Consider the following 26,339-nt stretch of genomic DNA (forward strand, 5'->3'; position numbering starts at 1 on the left):
TTTCTCTCTCAGTGTCTTTATTTATCAGCTTTTATTAAGCCAATACATCTTATGAATGCAGAAGAACTCTAAATATGATCACCTGAGACTGTAGCAGCTTAACGGGTTGGGTTACTTGATCTTTTCCTTTGATCCTCTGGCTGCTTTCTTGATTTTAAGTAGGTGTTTGTGTGATAGGGTTCTCCATTTGCCAACCAGTTAACAACCGGCTATTATAGGCTCCCTTTTCTGTGGCAGACACGATTGTAGATTGGCAATCTACACTCAAGCTCATTCACGTAGGCAGATTGAAAGAGAGACTTGAGCAATTGTCAGCACCTTGAGTTCAAAACAACCACCTAAGCTGCTCAAGGGGGAAAAATATCTCTGTTGTTTCAAACCCAATGGCTTGTACCCAGGTAAAGATTATTAGGTATTATAGGCTAATGCCCTGTAGATTCTGATTTGTCATCACCCCTAGGATAAATAATAAGGCAGAGTTAAGTTAGGATCTTTCATCTTCCTTTAAGAATCCTTAGGAATAATAGCATCATGCCACCCACTGGAGTTATGACATATGAGTACACTTCCCCCCACTTCCCCTTTACCTTGCTTTTTTCTTCTTGCCCTCCCTTTATTCACTGGTAATTGTTTTGAGGAATGGGTACAGTGAAAAGGAGGCAAATTCTGCAACTTCATTTTTTCCCAACAAAATTAAATTATATTCTTTTCTCACTAAGCCTAATTGGTAGCCTATCAAGCTAGTCATACACACATATATGAAATAAAGGATGCAAACAACATTAATTAAGCAAGGACATATGAAAGCTGCATAAAAGAAATGCACTGAATTGCCTAGTATGCATATTCTCCCTATATTTATTCAGAAAGTAACTATTGCTAACATCAGCTCTTTGGGAAATATGTAATAAGCAGTGAAGTGTTTCTTATTTAACCATTCAGTACAAATGGTCAGTAGAGTCTTCGAAATTGGGTGTTTCTTGGTAGATCTGGGTATCATTAGGATTAATGGATATTGTTTTAATAAAATTAAAGTTACAAATGTGCCAACTGAATGTCACTAACTTGAGTGGTAGTTATAAGGCTTGTAAATAAAACAGAACTGTATTTGGATCCTAATGTTTGTTGGCAGGGAGAAATTTTGAAAAAAAATATTTTATAGGGAAGGATGAATATTTTATAAAATCATTTTTTCTTTCAGTTATGTTTATGTTTATATCTTGTAGCACCTTTGCTGCAGTTATGTTTCAAAATTCTTTTTGGTTTTCTAAAGGACAAGAGAGATGCACCATGCCCTAAACATGGGAAAATTTAGTTTTACAACCACAGCATACAGAGAGGGCTCTAACTTACTGTTAGACACATAACTTTCATAGTTCTCCTATAAATGACTGTACAGGTAAACAATGATATCTGCAATCATGATGCATGAGTGTATGTGAGTGTATTTGTATATATACACACACGTCATATATTTAAATATAGAATAGAATTGTGAACTGTAGGAAATATAGAAAAGCAGAGATGCAAACTTGGCTAATATTGTTTTCCATTTATCATCTTTCCTTAATGAAAAAAAAAAATAATAACCCCCCAAAAAATAAAGGAGAAAACAGTGAGCTCCTTAATGATGAGGAGCTCAGGAAGAAATAAAGATAACCATTCAGAGGAAATTTTTCTAGAAATTAATTCAAATGTTGTGTATGTTAATACATAATTTTGTTAATAACTTCAAGCAAGAATGATTCTTTTTCAATACTTTGACTAATCTGCGATTTCATCAATGTGGATACTACCTCCAGTAGTCTATGGAGGGTTCAGGGAAGACTGGTATAATGGCCTACCAAGTTCTTTTCAGGGCTGCTCATCTACCTTTGTTATCCATTTGCCACCCAACTCTCACCTATGGTTCCCAGAAGCTGTAGAAAGCACAGCAAGCAAACTCCGGTAAAACTGTCTGGGATAATAGACTAAACCAGGTTGAGGGTAATCAACAGACCTCAAACCCATTGGTGAGTTAGGGGGATGTATACCCCAAGCATGTGAAGACTTCTTCTAGCAGAACAGGCAGATGAGCACAATTTTTTTCCTATGTCCATGAAGGTGCCTGAAGCAGGCACTGTGGAGTGCTTAGATCTTGATCATGCATTGAAGAGGCCAAGGTCATCCATTGCAGTCTAGGTCATTACCAGTTGTCTTGAATTTTGTCTTAGCACTGGACTTCCATGACTCTGGAAGAGAAAAAGAAAGAAAAATTACTTTGTGTAACTCTGTCTTGTTTAAATCAAATTCATGCACAAGTTAAGACATTACACTCTGATTTCATTGGTCCTCTTTGAAAATGAAAGATGAACAATCTCAGCTTATAGGTTTTCTTATCCTCTGTGACCTGTGCTCATGTTCAATAAATTCTGTATAGATTTTATTTTGTTATTCTAGATTTTATGGATCTCTCCAGATTGCATGGATATCACTGGATTTTGTACTAGTTATCCTTTGCTTTTGCTGCACGACTGGTCTATATTTTCCAGTCATGATTCTCTCTCACTTAATTCACATGACTTTTCTTGCATAATTATTGGTTTATTCTATCTTATAAACCAACATTTACCTCTACATTGCTTTCTGGGTGACTCTTTTTGGGTTTTTTTGTTTGCTGTTTGGAGGTGGAAGGGCAGGGCAATTGGGGTTAAGTGACTTGTCCAAGGTCACACAGCTAGCAAGTGTTAAGTGTCTGAGGCCACATTCGAACTCAGGTCCTCCTGACATCAGGACTGTTGCTCTATTCACTGCACCACCTAGCTGCTTCCTGGGCAACTCTTACATTTAATTCTTCAGAGACTGTGGTATTCTGCAACTGAGATTCATATAACCTCACAAAAATACTTTATATTAAGTAAATAGGTCTCTTTTTAAAGAAGAAATTCAGAATCATCAAAACACCAAAGATAGTCCAGCCTGTATCATTTCTCCAATTCTTTTCTAGAATCCGTGTTTACCTACAGTGTAAGATCTATGTACCAACTCAAGTAAATATGTCTAACTAGGAAGAGTACTAGGTCAGAAGTCAGAGGACCTAGATTCAATTTCCACCTTCTTTCTAGGTTTGGGTTTGTTTGTTTTTTGATAATACTGGTGTTCTTCCTACCTATATGATTATGCCTTCTCAGTTTCTTTTACTGAATCTATGTCCAGATCATACCTTCTAACCATGGGAATGTTTAAGGACTCCCTTCTGGGCCCTCTTCTTTTTTCTCTCCATACTACTTCATTTGATGGTTTCATAAGATCCCATGGATTCAATTGCCATCTATGCTGCTGAATCTCAAATCTGCTTACCCAGCCCCGACCCTTATATGAATCTCTAGTCTCACAACTCCAACTACCTACTGGATATCTTAAACTGGAAGTCTTGTAGATGTCTGAAACTCAGCATGTCTGATCAATCAGTCAATCTATGAACATTTATTATGCACCTATTATGTACCATGCACTGTGCTAAGTTTTAGGGATACAAAAAGAAAAAGCAAAAGTCTGTCCCTGCTTGCAAGGAATTTTTAATGCAGGAGAATTTTTAATGCATTGTTCAACCAACAATATACAAAGTAAGCTATTAATTAAAAAAATTATTAGGAGAGGGAAGGCACAAGAATTAAGAGAGTTTGGGAAAATGGGATTTTAGTTGAGATGTAAAGGAAGTTAGGGAAGACAGTAGGGAGAGTTGAAAAGAGATCATCCCAGACATGAGAGCCAGTCAAAGAAAATGCCCAAAGTTGAGAGATGAGACGTCTTGTTCGTAGAAGAGCCAAGAGGCCCATGTCATTGAAATAAAAAAGAATGTCCTGTGTTGAGGAGTAAGATAGAAAGACTGGAATGCAGGAGGAATAAGAAGGACTATGAATGACAAAATATTTTGTATTTGATCCTGGAGATGATAGAACAGCCATGGGAGTTTACAGAGTGGGGAAGTAGAGTAATATAGAAAGACCTGTGGTTAAGGAAAATCATTTTTGTGACTGAATGAAGGATGGATTGGAGTGGAGAAAGACTTGAAGAAGGCAGACTGAACAGTAATTGTAATATTATAAGCATGAGATGAAAGTGTGAGAATGGGTAAAAGTAGTGTCAGAGAGAAGAATGGAGGTATATTTAAGAAGTGTTGGAAAAGTGAAATCAGCAGACCTTGGCAACAGATTGGATATGGGAGTGAGTGATAGTGAAAAATTGAAGATAACTCCTAGGTTGTAAAGCTGAGGGACTGGGAGGATGCCCTTCACAGTAAAAAGGAAGGTAGGAAGGAAGGAGGGTTTAGTGGGGCAAATAAAATGAGTTCCTTCTGGGACATGTTGAGTTTAAGATGTCTAGTGGACATCAAGTACAATATATCTGATATGCAGTTGGAGATCAGCAGAGAAATTGCAGCAGTATAGGTAGATATGCAAATCATCGGCACAGAGATGGTAACTAAGTCCATGGGAACTGATGAGATCACTGAGTGAAATAGTATACAAGGAGAAGGGAAGAGGGCCCCAAGCAAAAGCCTGAGAGACACCTACTGTTAGAGGATGATATGGAGGAAGATCCAGTACAGGAGACAGAAAAAAAAAAAAAAGTGGTCAGATAGGTAAGAGGAGAACCAGTAGATACTGATATAAAAAAAAAAAAGAAGCGAGAATAGATCATCAAAGAGAGAGTGGTAAACAGGGTCAAAGACTGCAAATAGGTCAAAGAGAATGAGGATTAAGAAAAGGCCATTGGATTGGCAATGAAGAGATCTTTGGGAACTTTAGAGAGAGTACTTTTAGTGAAATAATGTCAGAATCAGGAATATGAGGGGTTAAAAAGGAGTAGAAAGCCTTTTTAAGGAACTGAGCTATAAAGGGCAGAAGAAGTATAGGATGATAATTACCAGGGATAGAAGGAGCAAATGAGGGTCTTTTTTAAAATGGGGAAGACAGGAGCATGTTTGTAGGTAGTAAAGAATGAGCCAGTAGACAGAGAGATAGAAAATAGATGAGACAGTGGGGATGACAGAGGGGACAGTTTGTGAGAGGAAAGAGGCTGAAATGGAGTCACTTAAAAAAAATAGCACAGTTAGCCTTAGTAAGAATTAAGGCTACCTCATCATTAAACAAAGGGGTAAAAGAGGAGATTATGGCAGTGGCAGAAGATATCTAAGTGATGTGAGATGAGGAAGAGAAGAGAAGTAGCTCATGATGAATGGTCCCTTTCTTCTATAAAATATGAGGCAAGAGCCTCAACTGAGAGTGTGAGGGGAAAGAGAGGTATGGAAAGTTTAAGGAGGGATGAAAAAGTTTGGAAGAGATGTTGTAGAGGGTGGAATTATGAGTCAATATGGGAGGTGTAGTTGCATTATTTAGTGGATATGAGGGTCCCATTGACAAACATAAATTTGTAGTCGACCCAGTCAGAATGATTGTAGGATTTTCTCCACCTTCATTCAGCAGCACTTGTGTAGGAGCAAAGCAGCAAATGGTGGGAGTGATCCAAGACTGAGGTTGGGCAGAGTGCAATCAGTGATATAAGGAGAACCAGTCTCAATCTCAGAGGGGAAGACCTTCAGAGTTTCTGGTCAGAAACAATTACTATTTACATTCACTCTGAGCCCTCAAAACCCAAACAAGGAGGAAGTGAGCCTTGAGCTGGGACCTATTATTGGCCAATCATTGAAAGGAAGAGTGATTCAGGTGTAAAGTCATGGTCAAGTAGTTCAATTTGTATTCCAGTGAATTTTGTTTTTGTTTGGTTGGTTGTTCTTTTATGGTTTTTTTTTTTTTGCTTTTTTTGGAGAGGGGAGAAGGTAGGGCAATTGGGGTTAAGTGACTTGCCCAAGGTCACATGGCTAGTTTTGTGTTGTGTCTGAGGTTGGATTTGAACTCAGGTCCTCCTGACTCCAGGACCAGTGCTCTATTCACTGCACCATCTAGCCATGCCTCAATGAGTTTTAACAAAGCTTGGTTTTCCAGAGCTACATTTCAAGAAATTATAAATGAAAACTACATGGGACAAAAGAGGTAATTGTCCCAATGTCTTAAAAAATGATAGAATAAATAAATAGGGAAGAAAAAAGTCTAATCCCCAAACTCCAAGATACCTTGTGAAGTATAAGTGACCAAGTTTACATTCCTTTGGACAGACCACCTACATGTAGGGGTATATTGTTTGTTCTTCATTCTCAAAGAGGACCAATGGCATCAGTAAGTGATATCTTGACTTGCAAGTGAATTGGATTTTGGTGAGTCAGAGCTGTGTAAAGTCATCAACCTCACTGTTTTGATAAGGGAGCTAGGGATTCAAGGGAAAGAGAAAGTATAAAGTTGATTTCTTCACCAAGCTGTCAAGATGAGGAAAAGAGGAAAGAGTGGCTAGTGCAAGGTGAGGGCCTGAAAGAGAATTGAAGCATCAATCGATTGGAGTTCATCGTGTGGACAAAAAATAGGGTTTTATAAGGGAAGACAGAGGGAGACGTGAAATACAAATAGGGTATATTTCACTAAGGGGATTTCATAAATCTTGAATGTGAAGATGGTACATTCATGGGTGGCAATATCAAGGGTTTGACCACCTTTATGTCTGGCTGAGGTGGGGTAAAGTAGCTCATGGAAAGAGAGTAGTTTGAGTACCTGAATGGTTAAAGTGTTTGAGGTATAGGCAACATGTATAATAAATTCTCCTAATTTAAGGGTGGAGGTTGGGGAAGAGAGAAAAATTGTCAGTCATGTACCAAACTCATTGAGGAAGGAAAGGGAAAGACCTGGGGAATCTCTAGAAAATGACTACCATTATTTTGATTGCATGGTGGATATAAATAGCATGAATCTTGAAGGAAAAGAGTCATTCAGTGATGGAAATAAGGGGAGAATTTGTCAGAGGCAAAAAGGAACAAGAACTATTCCACCTCCCATGCCTCAATCAGTAAGCCAAGGAGAATGAGTGAAGGTACAGCCTTCGTCATCTGGGATGACCCAGATTTTTGTGATAGCTTGTGAACATAATGAATGAGAGAGGAAAAGATTTTGGATAAAGGGAAATATGTGTCCTATAAAACAGGTATTCCAAATGGTATAGTAGTAATGCTATTTGGTGCTTTGTTGAAACTTTAGGGTAGGAGGGTAAAGGATGATGGGAATAAGGAATAGGGTATTGAGGGTGGAGAAAAGACTTTAGAAGATTATCTACAAGGCTTCAGAATCACTGGAACGTGAAGGATATGACAAGGGATGAGAGTGTTCATTGAATGGAAGGTGCCATTCTCCCTAGTGAAGCTTGGAGATCTGGATAGAGACAAATGCACATGAGATGAGAAGGACATAGATGATCAGATGGGAGGCCCTAGTCACCACTCCTCTTTCCTCTGAAGAGTGGAGATTAGTCAGGTAAAGAACATGGCAGGGGATGGAGGTTGAACCTTCACAACAGGAGAAAAAAAGTCCCTTTCCCCACCAACTTTCCTCTTCCCTCAGAGGGCAGGCACAGCGCATGTAGAAAACAGGACTCAAAATCCTTCCCAAAAATGTCCCCATTTCCTATTGTCTTGGTGTAGGCCCTTGATCATCTCATGCCTATATTATTGCAGTAATTTGCTGCTTGGTCTCCTTGTTAATATGTCTCCCACCACTATAGTCCATCCTCTGTTCAGCTGTAAATGTGAACTTCCTAAATTATAGATCTAACCATGTTGCACTTCAAAAATTACAGTAGCTCTTGGGTGCTGCTGGCTTGGGAGGTATATTTCCTTAAGGAGTTGATGAAAATGTATTTATAGAATACCTGTTAAAGCCCTGTGCTGGGCACTGGATATGCCCATTGTTAATAACACAACACCTTTGTGATGCTTGGTGCTTGACAAAGTGCTGACCTCACAATACCCTTGGAAGTGAGGTGAGCCAGTGTCAAGGCTTTTCATCATCCATCTGCCTAAAAGCCAGACCAGCATTGGTGCCCAGAGATGAAAGGAGTAACCTTCAGGAATCAACCCACTTGTAGCTGAGACTGGAACTCATCCAGTAGTCATGCAGCATCTGGATGTGAACTGGGTGGATCAAATGTTATGTAGGAACTGAGCTCAGTTTGAGCTCACTCTCCTCCAGAGACACAGAGGGATGAGGGTGAGTGCGCTCCCTCCTTGTCCCCAGGTGTTGAGGCAAAGTATTTGTACTTCTGTTATTGCTACATCTTTGAATGTTCGTCTAACTTGATGCTGCTCTTGGACATTTTTCTCCAGATGACAAGGAGATCAAGAGTTTCTGCCTAAGATATCTACATCTGCTGATTTGTTGAATGAATAAATACTGATGTTGAATGTGTTGCTATCTCCTGATATTGAGGCTAATATAAGAAATACTCAGTTTGTATCACTAAAGTGTTATTGGTTCCTAGTTGGGAAGTGCTTAACTAGAGAAAAAGAAAGAACTGATCATCTTTTTTCTTTCAAAAAAAATAAAATTTATTGCCACTTTTGTTTTTGCATCATATATTTCTCAGCCCTTGCTAGAGAGCTATCTATAGTAATGAAGAATAAGAAAAGTTGAGCAAAACTAACCAGAATATTCAGAAAGTCTGATGTTATATGCAGTGTTTCATATCCATGTCCACTGCCTCTGTATCTTCTCATGTTTCTTCTTTCCTCAGTGGCCTTTTTTTTCTTTTTTACACAATAAGCATTTATTATCCCTCCCTCCTACTGCTGTCCTCCCCACCTTCAGTTGAAAAATAAATGAATGAATTAAAAAAAAAATTTACAGTGACTCCCTATTACCTCTAGGTTCAAATATAAAATCTTCTGTTTGATTTTTAAAAGTCCTTCATGACTTGATCCACCCCCTTTCCAGTCTTTTTATACCTTAATAACTCCTACATGTTCTGGTGACACTGGCCTCCAACCCCTTCTTCACAGAAGAAATTTCTCCCTACTCAGCATTTGGAGTGGTTGTAGCCCATGCCTGGAATGTTTCCTTCAAGGCCCAGCTAAACTCTTCCATTCTGCAAGAAGCCTTTCCTAGTCCCCCTAAATGCCTTTTTCCCACTGATAATCTCTAATTAATTCATTTACATATATTACTTATATATAGATGTATGTGTTTTAACTCTTTCTAGAACAGGAGCTATCTTTTGCCTTTTTTGTGTATCGCTAGAACTTAGCACCATGCATGGTACATAGTAGACCCTTAATACATGTTTATTTACTGGAGCTTTCTCTCTGTGTCATTTTATGCAAGTCATTTAAGTCTGATGGGCTTCAGTTTCCTCATCTGTAAAATGAGTAACTTGTATTATTAGTTGGTCTTCTCATTCTAGACCTATGATCCTGCAATGGTTTGACCTTCCACCTTCACAGGGTGATTTGGACAAAGGAATTCCTCATCTATTTGGGTTTTCCTGTTTAGACAGGTCAAACACTTACATGATTATTGACCTATTTAGGAGCATCTACAGTACTCTAATAATCATCACAGTGATGTCCATAAAGAGAAGCATCCAGAATCCTCATCTCTAGAGAACGTCTCTTCTATTTGCATATCCTTCACGTGGTAGGAAACACCTTGACTAGCACTTATCATTCAGTTTTATACTTCTCTTTATATTAAAGTTATTTCTGATAACTTTACATAAAGTTATCCCTTCAAGATATCTTATATATACATGGAAAACAGACAGTTGGAGGAAAGCCCTTATTGTGACAAATAAACTGAGATGAGAAAATGCTGAAAATAACTAATGATAAACATATAAGCTCATGGACATGTAGTGAATTATATAACTTCTATTAATCAGAAGCAATATTGCAACATGACATACCTTTAATAAAATTGAATTAAGCTACAAAATTATTTAGTTGAGCACCATTACACTGAGTAGTATAAAAAATAGTATGATAAATTAAAATAAAAATCTTGCTATTTTATTTCATTTTTTAAAAGAATTTACAACAGTGGTTGAAAGCAGTGAGACTTTTTAAGAAAGAATTTTTCTTTTTTTCATGTTTTTTGTTTCCATCATTTAGCACACCTATTTCCTTACGAAGAAAATTAAAGTGTAAAATGATCTTTAAGGGGCCTTGAATTTAAAGTGTAGCAATGGTGTGTCACTTTCAGCCAGTTCTCCTCATGACAGACTTCTTTATAGCAGAAATCTATTCCAGAATCAGAAATTCTTCCTATCTCATTAAAAATATATATGTTCTAATATGTCTAATATTACTCTTCAAAACAAATTTCCATAATATACAGCAGACTGAGTTTCGATAAATCTCCAAGAAAGTAGGCTCTGATTCTTAAGCTCAACTAATCATACCTGGCCTATCTTTGTGGGCTCTTCTATCTACATGTCACCTTAGGTGATAAGAAACTGGGGCTTGCAAAACAAGCATTTTAACTAGCTCATATACCCAGATAACTTTTTTTTCTGGACAGAAATGGTCATTGAGATAAGAATTTGCAAGCTTTAGTCTCACCAGACTAAATAAGTCTGAACAGCAACATTTGAGGCTGCAGGTTTTAAAATGATTGTATCTATTTACCATTGCTCTCCACAATTAATTGCTATTTTTTTTCTTTCTTTCTTTTTTTGGGGGATGGAATTAGGTCATTTACCATATGGATGGCAATCTAAGAAGGAATGCCTGGTATATATATTTTTATTTTTTGGAAATACATATAGATTTCACCCTGTTATTTTATGCCACATGGTAAACATCTCTTAGTTAATTATGATTTGCACCTGCGTGGTAGATCAATGCATTGGCTTTGCTTAAATAATGCTTTTTTTAATTGATTTTACTAAGGAAAAAGAAAAGTGTTTATGTGACTTTAAGAAAAGATGAATGCAAACCCTGGCTTTCGTCAGACTTCCCCATACCTCTAAATTAAAAGATAATTGCTTTCTATACTCAAAAGTAAGTACTGAGTTAATGTATGAGTGTGCTGCAATTGCATTGGCAGAATGTATCCATTCTGATAAACTTAAAGGCATCATCTTTATTGGTTACAAATAATAGTTGTGGAGGCAGCTAGGTGGTGCAGTGAATAGAATACTGGCCCTATAGTCAGGAGGACCTGAGTGCAAATTCAGCCTCTGACACTTAACACAAAAACTAATCATGTGACCTTGGGCAAGTCACTTAATCCCAATTGCCCTCCAAAAAAAAACCCCAAAACAAATAATAGTTGTGTGATACAAATGACGTAAGAATGAAAAAACAAACAAACAATTTGTAAAGACATCCTATTTCCAGTCTTGATTATCATTAGGTAAACGGTTCTTCCTAAATTAGGAGTGTATTCATTTTAAAGCATTAGTAAAACATTTTAGAATAATCAGGAGAAAACTGAAAGAAATTCAGAGGGGGAAACAAACAGGGCAGTTTTGTTCCTGCCATAGTTTTAAGAAACTATGTGCTAGTTCACAGTTTCATATATTATATTTTTCTTAATTTTTATTTTGATATCGACATGTTTCTCATTCAACATTCATTCCTTAAGTGGCTGTTATATGTCAGTCACTATACTAAGCCATAAGGAAGGAAAAGCCAAAAAAAAAAAAAAAAACTAAACAGTCCCTACTCTCAAGGAACTCCCTAATAAGGGAAAAAACATGAAAGCAACTATTTGCAAAAAAGGTCCATATGTATGTGCATATACACATATGCACATATATGCATATACATGCACACATGTAAATTATGCTCATAGATACCCATTGCATATGCACATATGCATATCATGTGTATCTATACAATATACATATGCATCTATACATATACACATGTGCATATAACTATATGTATGCATACACATACATATACACATGCACATAAACATACACACATATGGAAGACACTATTATTAAAGGATTTCAGAGAAGGTTTCTTGAAAATGGTGGGATCTTAGCTGGGACTTGAAGAAAGCCAGGAGTCCAATTAAAGGAGAGAAAACCATCCAGGATGAGAAATAGCCAGAGAAAATGTCCAAAGTCAGGAGAAACATTTGGTTTTGGAACAGCAAGGAGACCAATGCAATGTCATTGATCAGAGAATATGTGGTGAAGGTATAAAATGCAAGAATTATGGTGAGTAGGTCCATAATAAAAAGAAATAATAATAATAATAAAGTAAAGAGTAAGTCTAGATGTAAAAAGGGCGTATTCTGGGGACTCACAATCATATAGTAGTTTGAGGTTTATAAAATTCTTTTTTTTTTTTAAGAAATCGGGGTTAAGTAACTTGCTCAAGGTTACATGGCCAGTTATTTCTGGGTGTGGTGCTAAGTATCTGAGCCAGGATTTGAACCCCAGGTCATCCCGACACTGGAGCCGGTGCTCTTACTTGCTGAGGCACCTGGCTGCCTCTAAGCAATTGGGGTTAAGTAACTTGCTCAAGGTTACACGGCCAGGTGTTTCTGGGTGGGTGCTAACTGTCTGAGCCCAGATTCGATCCACAAGTCATCCTGACAGTGGAGCCAGTGCTCTTACTCGCTGTGCTACCTGCCCGCCCCAAAGTTCTTTCTTTATTATCCCCACCTCACAGACAAGAAAACTGAGTAAGGATCAGAGGGATGAAGTAGTCCATGATCATGTAGTCAGTAAGTGTCTGTAAAGCCACGCACAAGCAGCTTTCCAGAGTTGGTGTGAACAGCTTTTAAGATTCTGATTACACAGTATGGTGAACTCTCTATTTAATAACAAATCAGAGCAAACCATTCACAGAAAATCAAGGTACAGTGTCTACAATGTTACAACTTATCACCGAAAATCAAAATGCGGCATTAATCATATCAAAACTCAACAACTAATCACTAGAATGGCCATATAGTTTTCACCAAAGTAGTCACATAGTTTTAAACAAAGCACATTCATTTAGTCAATCACAAAATCCTTAATTCAATCACAAAACAAAAGTCAAAGTTCTCCACCCCTAGGTAACAGCAAATCATAATCTTCTCAGTCAGTACAGAGTATCCTAGTAAAGTCTTCTTTCAGTTTGACTTGAGGCTGGCTTTCAGCTTCCATGGTTCCTCTTCCATGGTCCCAGCTCCAATTGTCATCTGGGTTCAAATGCAGACAGTTCCGAGTTCCTTGTCCAGCTCCCAGTTCAGTTCTTTGTCCAATTCCCATTCCATACTGAAGTTCACAGTGTCCAGTCCATCTCAAGTCCTTCACAGTTCCTGTTTCTGGGAAGACAAAGCTTGACAGAGCCACAATAATATTCATGCACATTGCTGGCACCATCATCAATTCACCATCTGACTGTGAAATCAACTCAGACCCACCAACAAGGTCCAAGAGGTCAGCACAAATCATCAGTAAAGTCCCAGGACCCCTCCAAAACCCTCCTCCAGGACTTCTGTAAACAGACAACCAGACAATCCTCTTTCAGGGCTTCCATAAGGTCCCAGGGATTCTGTACAAAGTATCACAAACAAACATCAACACAGGCAGAGCAGACAAACAGAGTGCCTGAATATCACAAGCTTTCTCCTTCTTGACTCTGCCCACCACATGAGTCATCCTCTCATTTCTACTGTCTCTAGCCTGGAAATTCTCCTAATATATGTTCATTAACTCCTCCTCTTCCTGTTGCAGGAGTTCATGAGTTCTAGGGTTTACAAGTTTTGGGGTTCACATGTTCTGTTTCTTAACAGACTTGATACAAGGCTCAAAAGAATCTTGAACTGAAACAAGGTATTAATTCAATAGTTGAAACAAGGTGTGAACTACTTCTGTGCTTGCCATTACAGTGTCAGAGTCCATTTTCAAACCAGATCTCTTATTTTGAAATTTTTTGAGCTCCTGTTATATCTATGAGTCACCAAAGAGTTACTAAAACTTTTTTAAATCATTTTACCTAATTTATTTGTATGGATAATGATTTAACTCTTTTTTGCTCTAAAATGATAAAAGTTTTCATATTTGTGACTAGGACTTTTATATCACTATCCTTTCTATTCTGAAATGCTATTGATGGTCTTTTCTGTCTCTATGGCCAAAAACATAGATGTGAAAATAAACTCTAGCCCTGGATTTGTTACTTTAGTAGAACCATAGCTAGAGCAGGGCAAATGAGGCATTGTCTGAGGGTACCCAGAAGGAACTGCTCACACCTCTAGTCAACATCCTAGTTAACCATTTCAGATACCAAGATTGTCTTATCAATGTGGTGCCCTTCTTTTCAAGGCACACCTTCCTTACCTAAATATTACCTACAAACTGTCATATCACCTTGGTCACCTCTGCCCTCCCTGCCACAGCTGTTATTGACCCAGGCGAGAAAAAAAATATTTGGACTCTGTACTTTAGTAATTCTATAGAAACTGGTATATTTAGTACCTCTGCCCTTTTATAACATGGTCCAGGACAAAAAGGAAAACAAAAGGAGCGTGCGATTGAGATGGAGGGGAAAGGAGAGCTAATAGAGACAGTCAAGTTTTTGGTAGAGAATCAATGAGAATAGCTATGGATGACAGAAAAAGTCGATTTATTTCAATATGTTATACTTATATCATTTTTACGAGAAAGTCTTTACTGTATAATAGATAGAAAGCTCACACTGGAGTCAGGGAGACTTGTGTCAAATCTTGGCTTAGCTACATATTGATTCAGACTGTGGACAAGTCACATAACCACTTAGTGTCTCAGATAACTCTCTCTAAAACTGTAAGTCGTAGTTTTTCATTATTGGAGGAAGCTTACTCACTGGCTATTCCTTACTCAGATAAAATCAAAGGTAAGAACATTATAGTTGTAGATGATATAGATGTATAGATGATGAAGATATAGATTATTTAGACAGATGAAGAAAGATAAAGAAATAGCTATAGACAGATGTTGATATAGACATAGAAATAAAGCTGGAGAGGGAAGTAGAGATTGGTATTGTTTATTTTGATTTTTTTTCAGATTTAACAGTATTCACCCATACTGTATTTCATCCTAATAACAGTTCCATAAGGCAGCCAGGGTGTTATTATCCTTCTCTCCTACCCCAACAACTGCCATTTTACAGATGAGGATACTGAGGCTCAGTCTGTAGTTAAGTAGTCTACTGTTTAGCAGAGCTAAAATCTAGTCATCTCTTGCACCGTGATGTCTCCTTCTTGATGTAAAGAAACCTGTGAACAAAAAATAAAAAAAGTTAAAATATAGGATTATCATACTTTTGTGCCTAAAGTTTTGAGATCATCTGTTCTGAACTCTGTAGAGTGAGGATATTAAAACACATTTTTGTTTAGTCAATCAGTCATCTTTGACTCTTCATTGACCCCATTTGGGGTTTTCTTGGCAAAGATACTGGAATGGCTTGCTATTTCCTTCTCCAGCTCATTTTACAGATGAGCAAACTAAAGCAAACAGGGTTAAGTGTCATGCCCAAAGTCACACAGCTTTTATCTGAGGGCAGATTTGAACTCAGGATAATGAGCTTCCTGACTCCAAGATAGTTATTCCATCTACTGCACTACCTACCTGCCCTTAATGAAGCATAGGGATACAAAATGTCTTACCTCTGGTCACACTCAGGTAGCGAATGACAGAGTCACAATAGTAATATAGATTTCTGGAAACCATGTTTGATTTTTGCTTGAGCTGAGGAGAACACTAAGACTGCTTCTTTTAAAAAGTTGAAATAATAATTGATATTTATATTATAATTTAAGGTAATTGCCCAGATGTTTTCATCAAAGTATTTTGTTTAAGCTATACAATAGCCCTGAAATACAAATAATATGGGGACTACTATACCTATTTTGGATGTGTTAATACTGAAGTGACTTACCCATAGAGATACTAAACATATGTTAGGTTGGTTTTCCCAATACTTAAGGTGAATTTGTGCTGACAGATGACACCCTCCCTTGATCCATGTGACAAACGGTGCCTATTTGTAAGATTGCTGAGCATGTGTAGGAATACTGTTGTGCAGGATATGATATAATTTTTCTTTATTTTAATTATTTAATGGGGTTTTTTTTCCATTATTTTCCTTTCTGACACATTGTCCTCTATAAAAGCCCAAGTATAAATGAATCGGTTAATATCAACTCAACTAAGGAAATGGTTTCCCTGGAAACTACTTGAAAACCTTCAGCACAGCTCCACCCTCTGCTCAGATTATCTCTTTTTCATCCGGTCAATAATAATTGAATAAAACTAAGTGTTCTACATTATTAAGATACATTATAATAATTGAGCCCCTTGGGTTTGGTCCAGACACTGAAGCTGTACATACATGCACAGACTATTTTGTTCTGATAGAGGGCTATTATTTCATTAGTGTGGGGACCCATGGCATAGAATTGCCATCCACTGATACACATCTACAATCATTCTGCAACTTATAGTCCTAGAATTTTGTTTTGTTTTTCTGAGAAATTGAGAGATCACAGCCTACGTGTGTCAGAGGCGAAATCTGCACCAAGATTTGTCTCCATGGTCAGCTTTCTGTCCTCTAGACCATTACTGACTCTTACAAACTAGTTTAACTGATCGAAAGAGTACTAAACTTAAAGTCTGAAGGCAGGTTCAAATCTAGGATGTACTACTTATATAATTATATATGCTTACAACTATATATATATATATACATAAATACATACATACACATAGTACTTATAACTTGGTCAAGTTATTTAACTGCTCTGGTTCCTTGGAAACTCTTTGCATCTCCAAATATGTAACCCTGTTATTTAAAAAAGCATTGTAAATTATCATTTTTTTCAAAGTCAGAACAAAAGATACATGTGTGTGTGTGCATATGTATGTATGCATGTATGAGATGAGTAGATATTTTTGTCTTGCTTTGGGTTTGGAAATGGTTTGTATGTATTCTTCACAGATTTCAAGAAGTAAGACAAAAGTGTCAAATTAGATTATCAGTCTGGAATCCGTTATGGCATTTGAGCTAACATAAGTCATAAGCTAACATAAGAGAGTAGCAAGTTCCTTAAGTAGAGTCCTATCTGTAGTTTGATTGTGGACGATCAATTATTAGCTCCCTGAGAACTGTCTTCCTGTAAAATATTGACTGAAGATATAAGTCTTCTTTAGTAAAATTCAGACAATCTATTGACAATAGTCTTTTGAAATTCAAGCACAGTCCCTCTTACTGATAGGTATTAATGACTGTAGCAAGTTAAGGAGATTTCAGTTTAACACCCACAGATGTTTTGCCTTGACAATAAAATTGTAAACATGGCCTTAATTAATTAATTTGCCCTAATTAATAGCTGTTCCCTGCTGAAGGTCACAATCCCATAAGACACAGCTTTATATTTCATCGTGAGCAGATTTTGTCTGTGTAAAGTTAAAATGAGGAGATATGAGGGGGAAAAGTCAATTTACAAAGCAGCAGAATAGGTATGTGTCAGAAGCTTTCTACCCAAACTATGGCAGTTAGTTGAAAACCAAATATACCATTTTCTGTTTCTATACCATAGGTTTAGAGGTAGAAGAGACCTTAAAGTCAAATTCCCATGTTTTAAAGATGGTAAAACTGAGGGTCAGAGAGATAAAGTGTCTTGCCCAGAGGCACAATGGTTAAGTGGCAGAGATGGAATTTAAATCCAACTCCTCTGATTTCTCATTGCAATATAATAATCTATAATGTATCCAACTCTACAATAGGTGAAAGAACATTAAACTTACAAGAAGAATGGCAGGATAAGGAACTATACAAATATTGTTTCTAACTAAGCTCTATTCAATAAATGTAATTCAATACATACTTATTTATTCATTCATTCATTTATTGCCTGCTGTGTTCCAGGCCTTGTGCTAAGTGCTGGAGATTAAAAAAAATAATAAAATAAAAAGAGGCAAAAGACAGTCCCTGTCCTCAAGGAATTTACAATCTAATGGAATTTGAAAATAAGACAAGAAAGAAAAAAAATAATAGAAACAGCAACAATTCACTATTTAAATAATGATTTAAGGATTGTAAGGTACTTTTCATATATATTTTGATCCACTTAACCCCATCCCATAAGAACTGCTGTTATTCCCATTTTATAGATGAAAAAACTGAGGTTTAAAGAGGTTAAACAGCTAGTTTAACAGTAAGTTCAGGGCTCAGTACTGCAATTCAAATAGAATTGACCAGTTGTTTGAATCCATTTTGCTGTTGGGACAGAGTGCGGACGCAGCTAAATCTGCTAATGGGAAAGGAAGTGTATAGTTTCATTGACAGGCATTTGCTACTTTATCCTTTATGTTTGTGGAGCTTGCTGTTGCCATTACAGTCATCAGTGCCTGAATAAGAGCATTCATTCCACCCGTGAAGGCAGAAAGCCACGGTATATGTGTATGGGGTGGTAAGGGGAGGGAGAAGAAATGGACATTGAGAAAATAAAAGTAGAGAGCCAATGAATAAGTAATTTACCCAGTCTAACTCTACATGATGCCATTTATAATCTCCAGTTCTTATGTTAATACAGAATTATAATTAAACTGTGCACATTCAGTTTGCATTAGCAATACACTAGTACCATGCCGGTTGTTTTCTGTTTTGTCTCTGGTACCACGTTTCAGTAATGCCCCCGTTCTACCCTAGTGGATTGAGCCTGCATTAGCTGCTGAGATGCTCTGTGATAGCAGCCAGATCCATAAAATACTTTAAAGAAAATTAATGAAAGCACTTGCAAGGAGTAGATTGTTTCATCAGAATGTACCTAGTTTATTTTACAATGGTAAAATTGCATAGGCTTAGAGAGCATTCTGATTGATTCATGAATATTCTAAAGGGGTAAATTAATCTGTATGAACTCTACAGCTCCAGGGAAACTGGTCTTTAACATTCTGAAGGGTGGAATTCATCTTCTTACAGCACAAAAGAACTTCCTATAATAAAGACTTTTTTACAGCAGCTCAGTGGGGTGTGGTTTTCATGAAATAATCACACTTCTGAGGGATTAGACATCCTGCCTTGTGCTGTACAACTCGCTGAGTATATGATTACATGTTGATATCCATATCCCCCACTCAGTTTTATTGCTTAATTATTCAGTGGGCCCTTCCTGAGGTATCTGCTTATTTGGATCTTATATAATAAGTAGGCTTGGAAATTTATAATAAGGTAGTAATTCTTCACAGCTAGTGCACAGTATTCTTTAGGTATCATTTAAGTAGAAATGATTGCAACGTTGCACTATAACTTGTATAACTGGGTTGAGAGGAAGCTATGATTTAACAATGTGGGCCCTATTGCCCTAATAATTGTGCAAGCTATACCATTATTAATCCACACTGCTTTATTAGTCAAATGTTCATTAACAGTTTGGGCATAAATTGGAAAACTGTACCATCATACTGTAAAATGAACCCAGTATGTATGTTAGTATTATATATACATATTCCTTCAACTCCTCTCAGGTTACTAAATGGAGACAACATCAAACTAAATTTACATTTTAATCCAAATTACATATTAGTATAACTTTTATTAATTTTAAACTATCTATTATTGTTAATGTTTTGAAATGAGATATTTAAGTTCTATCTTTCCCCCCCATTGTCATTGATGATTGTATTTCTATACATATTTCATCTGCTCTAGTGTTTAGGTAGGATATTAAGGAAATATATGACAGAGACCCATAAATGTCAGTTACAAGAAGGAGTTTGATTTATTGAACTCTTTTCTAGTACTGTGCCAAAATATTAAGATGGGTATGAGCTTTATGTGCACAATTCTACATTTTTGACATTATGGAATAAATTTTTTAAAAGTTTCTTTGAGTGCTGCATAATTGAAAATCCCATTACGAATAACACCACACATTCCATGTAGTAGAAAATGCTTGCTTGGTTTAAGTCTTGTTTATTACAAAAGAAATGCCATTTTTAGCCACAGAGTATTTATGAGAACAACAATATAGAAATAATTTGGTTTTTTTGTTGTTAATTTATTCTTTTTGGTCATGTCTGACTCTTCTTGACCCCATTTGAGGTTTTTTGCCATTTCCTTCTCCAGCTTATTTGACAGATGAGGAAACTGAGCCACACCGGGATAAGTGACTTGCCCAGGGTCACACAGCTAGTAGGTGACTGAGACTGGATTTGAATTCTGATCTTCCTGCCTGCAGGCCTGACACTCTATCCACTGTGCCACCCAGGTGACCAGGGTTGGTTTTTAGCACTACCACTTAAAAGTCTGTGTGACAATGAACAAACCACTTCACTTTGGGGTTTAGTTTCCTCATCTGCGAAGTATAGTCCTGTTAGAAAAGATTATCTTCCCAGCACCAAATCTTTGATACTCTATGTATTCTTAGAACCATAGATTTTTTTTTTTAGCAATTGGGGTTAAGTAACTTGCTCAAGGTTACACGGCCAGTTATTTCTGGGTGTGGTACTATTTGAGCCCGGATTTGATCCCAAGGTCATCACAACTCTGGGGCCGGTGCTCTTACTTGCTGTGCTACCTGGCTGTTCCTAGGACCATAGATTTTTGAAAAGAAAGGGACCTTTGAGGTCATTAAGTATAATTGCCTCATTTTACAGTTTGATGTGCTCAAATGGAATTTGTGCAAAATAAGATGAACCAGATTAGGGGCCATGTGCTGAATATAGCATAAGTATGTGCTCAGCTGTTTTAAGTACATCAACATCTGACTACATACACTTTTCCCAAAATATACCTTCATTTCCCCCAAAACATCATTACAGATAAGCATTACCAAAGAATTAGTTGCATTTTCTAGTAGCTGTATCACCCATGGTAGCAAATTGGATCTTTTAATGAAGCCTCTTTTCAACCAAATGTATCAGAATTCTAACCTGTTAGTCAAGGAGACCAACCTGACTGAAAGAAGAATTGAAGTTACTATGTTATCACCTCCCTGGCAACCCACAGGAATTACCAATGGGGTGGGAGATGTTTCTGACTGCTACTTCTTCATGACCCTTCCTGAAAAGTCAGCCATTTAACTCCTCCCATCATTACCATTACCAATCTCAGATATGATTTTCAATCTCAAGTCTTGAGGTTTAAAAAAAAAAAGCTCCTTCCATTGAAATGTTCTAGGAGTTTTGAAGTTAAGTGCCCTGAAAGAATAATATGTGAAATTATTTCATCACATCCACCTTTTCTGTTTTCAAGCTCTAATTAAATATGAAGAAAAAATAGATGGGCACCAGAAAGAACTTACAACAATGGTTCTAAAGGACCATAAACTTATTTTTAATACTCTGTTAGGTAATTTTAATTAATTGGAATCCTTTGCAATGGTATGTGTTTTATGCATTTTAAAAACATTTTTCTGAGAAGTGGTCTATAGACCTTACTATACTGCAAAAGGGTTCATCACACTCACATACACAAAAGGTTAAGAACCTAGGCATAGAGTATTGTGGGGAAAAAAACAAACAATAACAGTAAGTGGTGCTTAATTTATCCTAACAGGTAAAATATAACTGACAATATTTTACAATTTTTGTAAAATACAGGTGTGCTCCTGTCTAAGAAAACTGTGAACCTAGAAAACAGATAAATGAACAGGTAATCATTCTTTTTTATTCTCGTGAGGTTTCACAATTGTATTCCTTAAAAGATGAATTTTACCCAAGTCATTTTATATGTGTATTTTTAAAAGTGTTATGAGGATGTGCTGATAAGGATTTGCATGTCTTTAAGGGTTGGCTAAGTACATATGGATTATGGGTGATATAGATAGATTTGTGGAATCTGACACACTTCTGTGGAAAGGAAAAGAGCGAAAGGCTATACCTGAGATGATAGTAAGCTAACTGGGGGACTTGGAAGTGGAAGGGGTAGAAATAGACAGGCAAGCACCCAGGAGTCCTAAGAGACTGGGCACTCTTCCCTTCCATATCTCAGAAGGGTGTTGAATTAGAACTAGATCTTTCTACTTCCTCAAATGTCTCCTATTTAGGAATATAATACCTAGAGTTCAAAAGGAAAGCAACTTCCCTAACAGGGAAAGTAAAACCTAGTTTATGTTTGCCTGTTCAGTTCATCCCACCAAACACTGAATATACAAAAGACCATCACAAATAACAAGTAGCCAAATAGACCCATTTATGCCAATAAAATAGGAATCATATATTTGAAAGTAATCTGGAGAGATTAGAATATTTCAAATAATTCACAAGTTTGAATGATTCCTTTAATTAGGAGAGAAATTAGATCACAGCTCAAAGAAAGAGGGACAGCTCTCACCTAAGGGAAAGTGTGTAAAGTCCCTAGGGAGGCATGTTAAGGAATCACCTTCCTCTATGGGTCTGCAGCAAAGTCTTTTCCCCCTGACTTCCTGGAGTTCACTTTGTCTGTTTCCCTCTTTGGACCCCAACTCTGCCCTTTAAGCAGTGTCACCTTCACATTCTCTTCATCAATTAGCAGTCACATCTTTTTTTTTTCATGAAAGTGATTTGTTTTCAGAAAATTTTCACTCATAAATTTCATATATAAACACACACACACACACACACATGCATGCACGCATGCATGTAAGCACTCACTACATAAGCTGCTGAGGAGCTAAAACCTTCTGTACCTTCCTAATTCTCTTTAAAATTGGGATACATGTCCAGTTTGAACGTAAAATTTTAGGGTTAAAGCTAGCAGTCTACATGTTTTGCCAATTCTTGTAAAGTCATTTGGTGCGCACTTCTGTTCCTGAGAATCAAAGTTTGTATTCTGATACCTTAACTATCCAAGCTACACATCAAAAAGTCATAAGTCTCATGTTCAACCTTGTAGTGATACAAAAAAGGCCCTTTGAGTGGCATACCTTTGTTCTCTCTGATAAAGTTTTTTTTGTCTTTCTTCTATTTTATAGTATGAATCTTTAGCCTAGTTGGCTATAAAGAGTGTTCTTTTATAGCTTAAATCCTTGACAAGGATTTAAAATGCTTTTAGATTCCTTCACCTAAATGTAAATTGAACAGATGCTTTAAACATTTAAGGAATAATTAGTTTTAGCACAAATGTATAAGTCACTCTTTTTAGCATTTATTTCCTGGCTATCCCAAGTCCTTTAATTTAATAAACATCAAAAGATGCTTTGTCATTAAGGATTAAATTGCCTGTGAAATTTGATATTTTCTTAAGAAATGAGCAACATAGTCTCAGAAACATAATCCCATTCCTTTTAAACCAAACAAAATAATTTGGAAAATTCATTCCTAAAATCAAAGATCACCAATGGTGTACCAATCTGTTCAATCTGTAGAATGTGTTTGTAAATTTCTAGAGCTTCTGAAAGTGTTTTTTCACTTAAAAGTATACTGAAGACAATGCCTACAAAAATCTCAGAGAAATCTTTTATAATGTATTATTCAAAGATATGCTTTTAAATATATTTTCCAATAAAGCAAAAATACATAAAGCCTTCAAAAATATTTATATGTGATATGTTTATTATGTGGTAAAAGAACAACTGTAAGAACTGAATTTTTACCCAGTGTACATAGTTGAAAGGAATTAATGAATTCTTTCATTTCTCTTAATATTTTTACTACTTAACATATGGTCTATACAAACAAAACAACTAAAAGGTATATTTAGTTTCTTTGATTGAAGGAAACCAAGAAAATGCCACAAAGGAAATACATTACAGCCTCTAGAGAGAGAATGAGTGCTTGATATAGCCTAGCCTGTTGTGTCTTATAACCCAAGTTATAATCGACTGACATTCATGGTAACAGTGAATGCATTCATTTGCCTATATTCCCTGGCCAGAAGAATAATGCTGATAACACTATCACAAGGAAAAATAAAAAGGTTTGGGATGTAATCTCAGAGAACAGTGCATGCCACCTTTGCCATATTCCACACTGTATATAACCAAAGAATTTAGCTTCATAGTTCATGTGACTTATAAACCTTGAATAATGAAGGGGAAAATCATTTATATATATTTTATGTCAAAGAATAGCAAGAGCACTGGTGCTAGGTAGCATCTATACTGGTTTCTTCTTAGTACTAAAAAAATGACACAAGTATATTTTTAACTGATGAAAAATGTATATGATGGAATGTGTTAATGAGAAATTTGTAGTTGATGGAAACTCACCCACCTCCAAATTAAAGGGGGAAAAAAGTGCAAGCAGCCTCCTAATACTGCCTCATGGCTTTCTTGAACAGTATAAAGCATACCACAAGAAAAAAAAATATGTTAAATAAGCATTAGTATTTTTTTAGTAATTGACAGAACAAGGATATAATTCTACATATACCTACAATTAATGTAGAATTATTCAACACATATAACAAGAATTGAAGGAAGAGAAATAGCAAATTGCAGTCAATTGGACATTTTAGGGATTTTTTTTAAATGACCAATGGAGAGGAAGAAAACAAAGTTGAATTTATAATATATTATTGTTTTTTTAAGTAGAAGGAAAATTTCATCAGAATTTTCTTTTAAAGTAGTTTGTTATAATTTCAACATTTCTATAAAATTATAATGCCTAGATCATTTTTAATGGGAGAATCAACTTAACAGAGTCAAAGAATATTTCTTTAAAAAAATCCAATTACATGAGAGGACAATCATCTCAGTCCTGGCACTTGGATCATCTGATGCATTCATGATTACATTTGTGTGGGTTTCTCCTTGCAGTGCAGATGATAACCCTTTAACACTTTCTCCTCTTGGAATTCTTATTCCTACTTTCCCATTGAATCCTCCATGAGAGACCTCATTGGCATGGATTTTTTTTTTTTTGCTTATTCAGTGTACCATCTGTAAGAAAAGGAAAATAGAAGAGTGCTTATTTGTTCTCTTACTCTGTAAGGGATAAAAACGATAGGTTTAACATCTAGCAAAAATTTTTCAACATCATAATTCTTTGTAACAGCAATGTTGGTTTCTGAACTTGCAAAGATGGTAGAGTTCTGTTTTAAAACCCCAGGCAAGAGATTGAGTCATATCTATCTGAGCTGAGCTGGCCCAATGGGTTTACAGGGCCTATGATCATCAAACTGAGGATGCCCTCCATTCTTATCATTAATTAAATACATGCCTACACATATTACTCCCAAAGAATCATCACCATAATAAACAAACCAGTTCAGTACAAGTGTCATTTCACCAAAATTCTGTACACCAATTCTTGTAGTTTAGAGAGTGCTGGACTTGGGATTAGTAAAACTTATTTCATACTCTCCATTTACATTATAAGCTATACCAAATTGCTTAACCCCTTTGAGTGTCAGTTTCTTCATCTGTTAAATGAGGACGTTGGCTCATTCGTTAACCTCTGAGGTCCCTCCCACTTATAAATCTATAATTTCATGTATTATCTTTCTAGTGAATGTCTGGTTGTGTTATTAATTCAATAAGAATTTAATATGCTATGTGTTTAATAAACCCCAGAAAAACTAAATAATTTTCCTCAAGAAGTTTAGATTCTACTTTAAGGCGTGGGGGAAGTCAGAACAAAGTGATATGGTTAATATAATAACTGGTACAATATAATACAGTACCAGGGGTAGTGGCTTGGACTTAGATTCCTTACTGCTTGGGAGGCAGCAAGATGTCTTGGTTGGCAGATCTCTTGAGCTCAGGAAATCTGCTACAGTAGTCTAAGCTTATCTTGTGTCCAGACTAAGCCCAACATTAACATGTCAAGAGCCCAAGAAAAGATACAGTTCATGAACCTAGAGTTCAAGGGAAGACTAGGGCTTAATATACTGATGTGTACAGCCACATATGAAGGGTGAAGCCATGGGAACAAATGAGATCATCAAGAGAATGGAAAGAGAAGAGTGAAAAAGGTAATGGCCAGAATCTGGAAGTATACCCACACATAAGAGGAAATAGATGATAATCCTGAGAAGGAGTAGTCAGGAAAGTAAGTAGAGAGGGAGCATAGCATTGTGTTACAGAGGGCAAAGGAGAATAGAATATTTGTGATAGGAAGCCAGTAATGTCAAAACCCTCAAAGAAGAAGAGGACTAAGAAAAGGTCTTCAGAATGAGCAATTTAGAGATCATCAGTTGCATTGAGGATCAGTCAGGTAGTATGAGTGTAAGCTAAACTGCAAAAAATTGATAAGTAAATGAACAGTAAGGAAATGTGGCCAGTGTGTATAGAATTTCATTCCAGGAGGTTAGAAGTAAAGGAGGACGGCCATGAGATGGCAATAAGAAGGGATGACAGGGATAAATGAAGAAGTTTTAGTGATAATATAAACGTGAATATATTTATAAGCAACAGTAAAGAAGCTAGTAGATCAAATGTGTGTGAGAGAGAAGAAGCTAGAGGGAATAGTAAGTGTGATGTGTTCCTTAAGAAGACGGGGGGGGGGTGACAAGATGAAAGGCAGAAATAGAAATTGGCCACATCAAAGAGAAAGGATATCTCATT

At 36.5% G+C, this 26,339-nt stretch overlaps 1 protein-coding gene across 14 annotated transcripts in view; it reads left to right on the top strand.

Annotated features, from left to right (window-relative positions):
- The window catches only part of PTPRD (protein tyrosine phosphatase receptor type D), a 2,782,277-nt gene that overhangs the window by 1,698,677 nt on the left and 1,057,261 nt on the right, over positions 1-26,339 (top strand). For all 14 annotated transcript variants that reach the window (XM_069090737.1, XM_069090735.1, XM_069090734.1 and 11 more), the window contains one exon: positions 21,454-21,505. The gene's annotated coding sequence lies outside the window, so the exon portion shown is untranslated. The remainder of the gene's footprint in view (positions 1-21,453; positions 21,506-26,339) is intronic.

Source organism: Petaurus breviceps, unplaced genomic scaffold (genome assembly GCF_028583685.1).
Source record: "Petaurus breviceps papuanus isolate PSGF00001 unplaced genomic scaffold, PetGlider_PUasm1.0 187, whole genome shotgun sequence".
Lineage (NCBI taxonomy): Eukaryota > Metazoa > Chordata > Mammalia > Diprotodontia > Petauridae > Petaurus > Petaurus breviceps.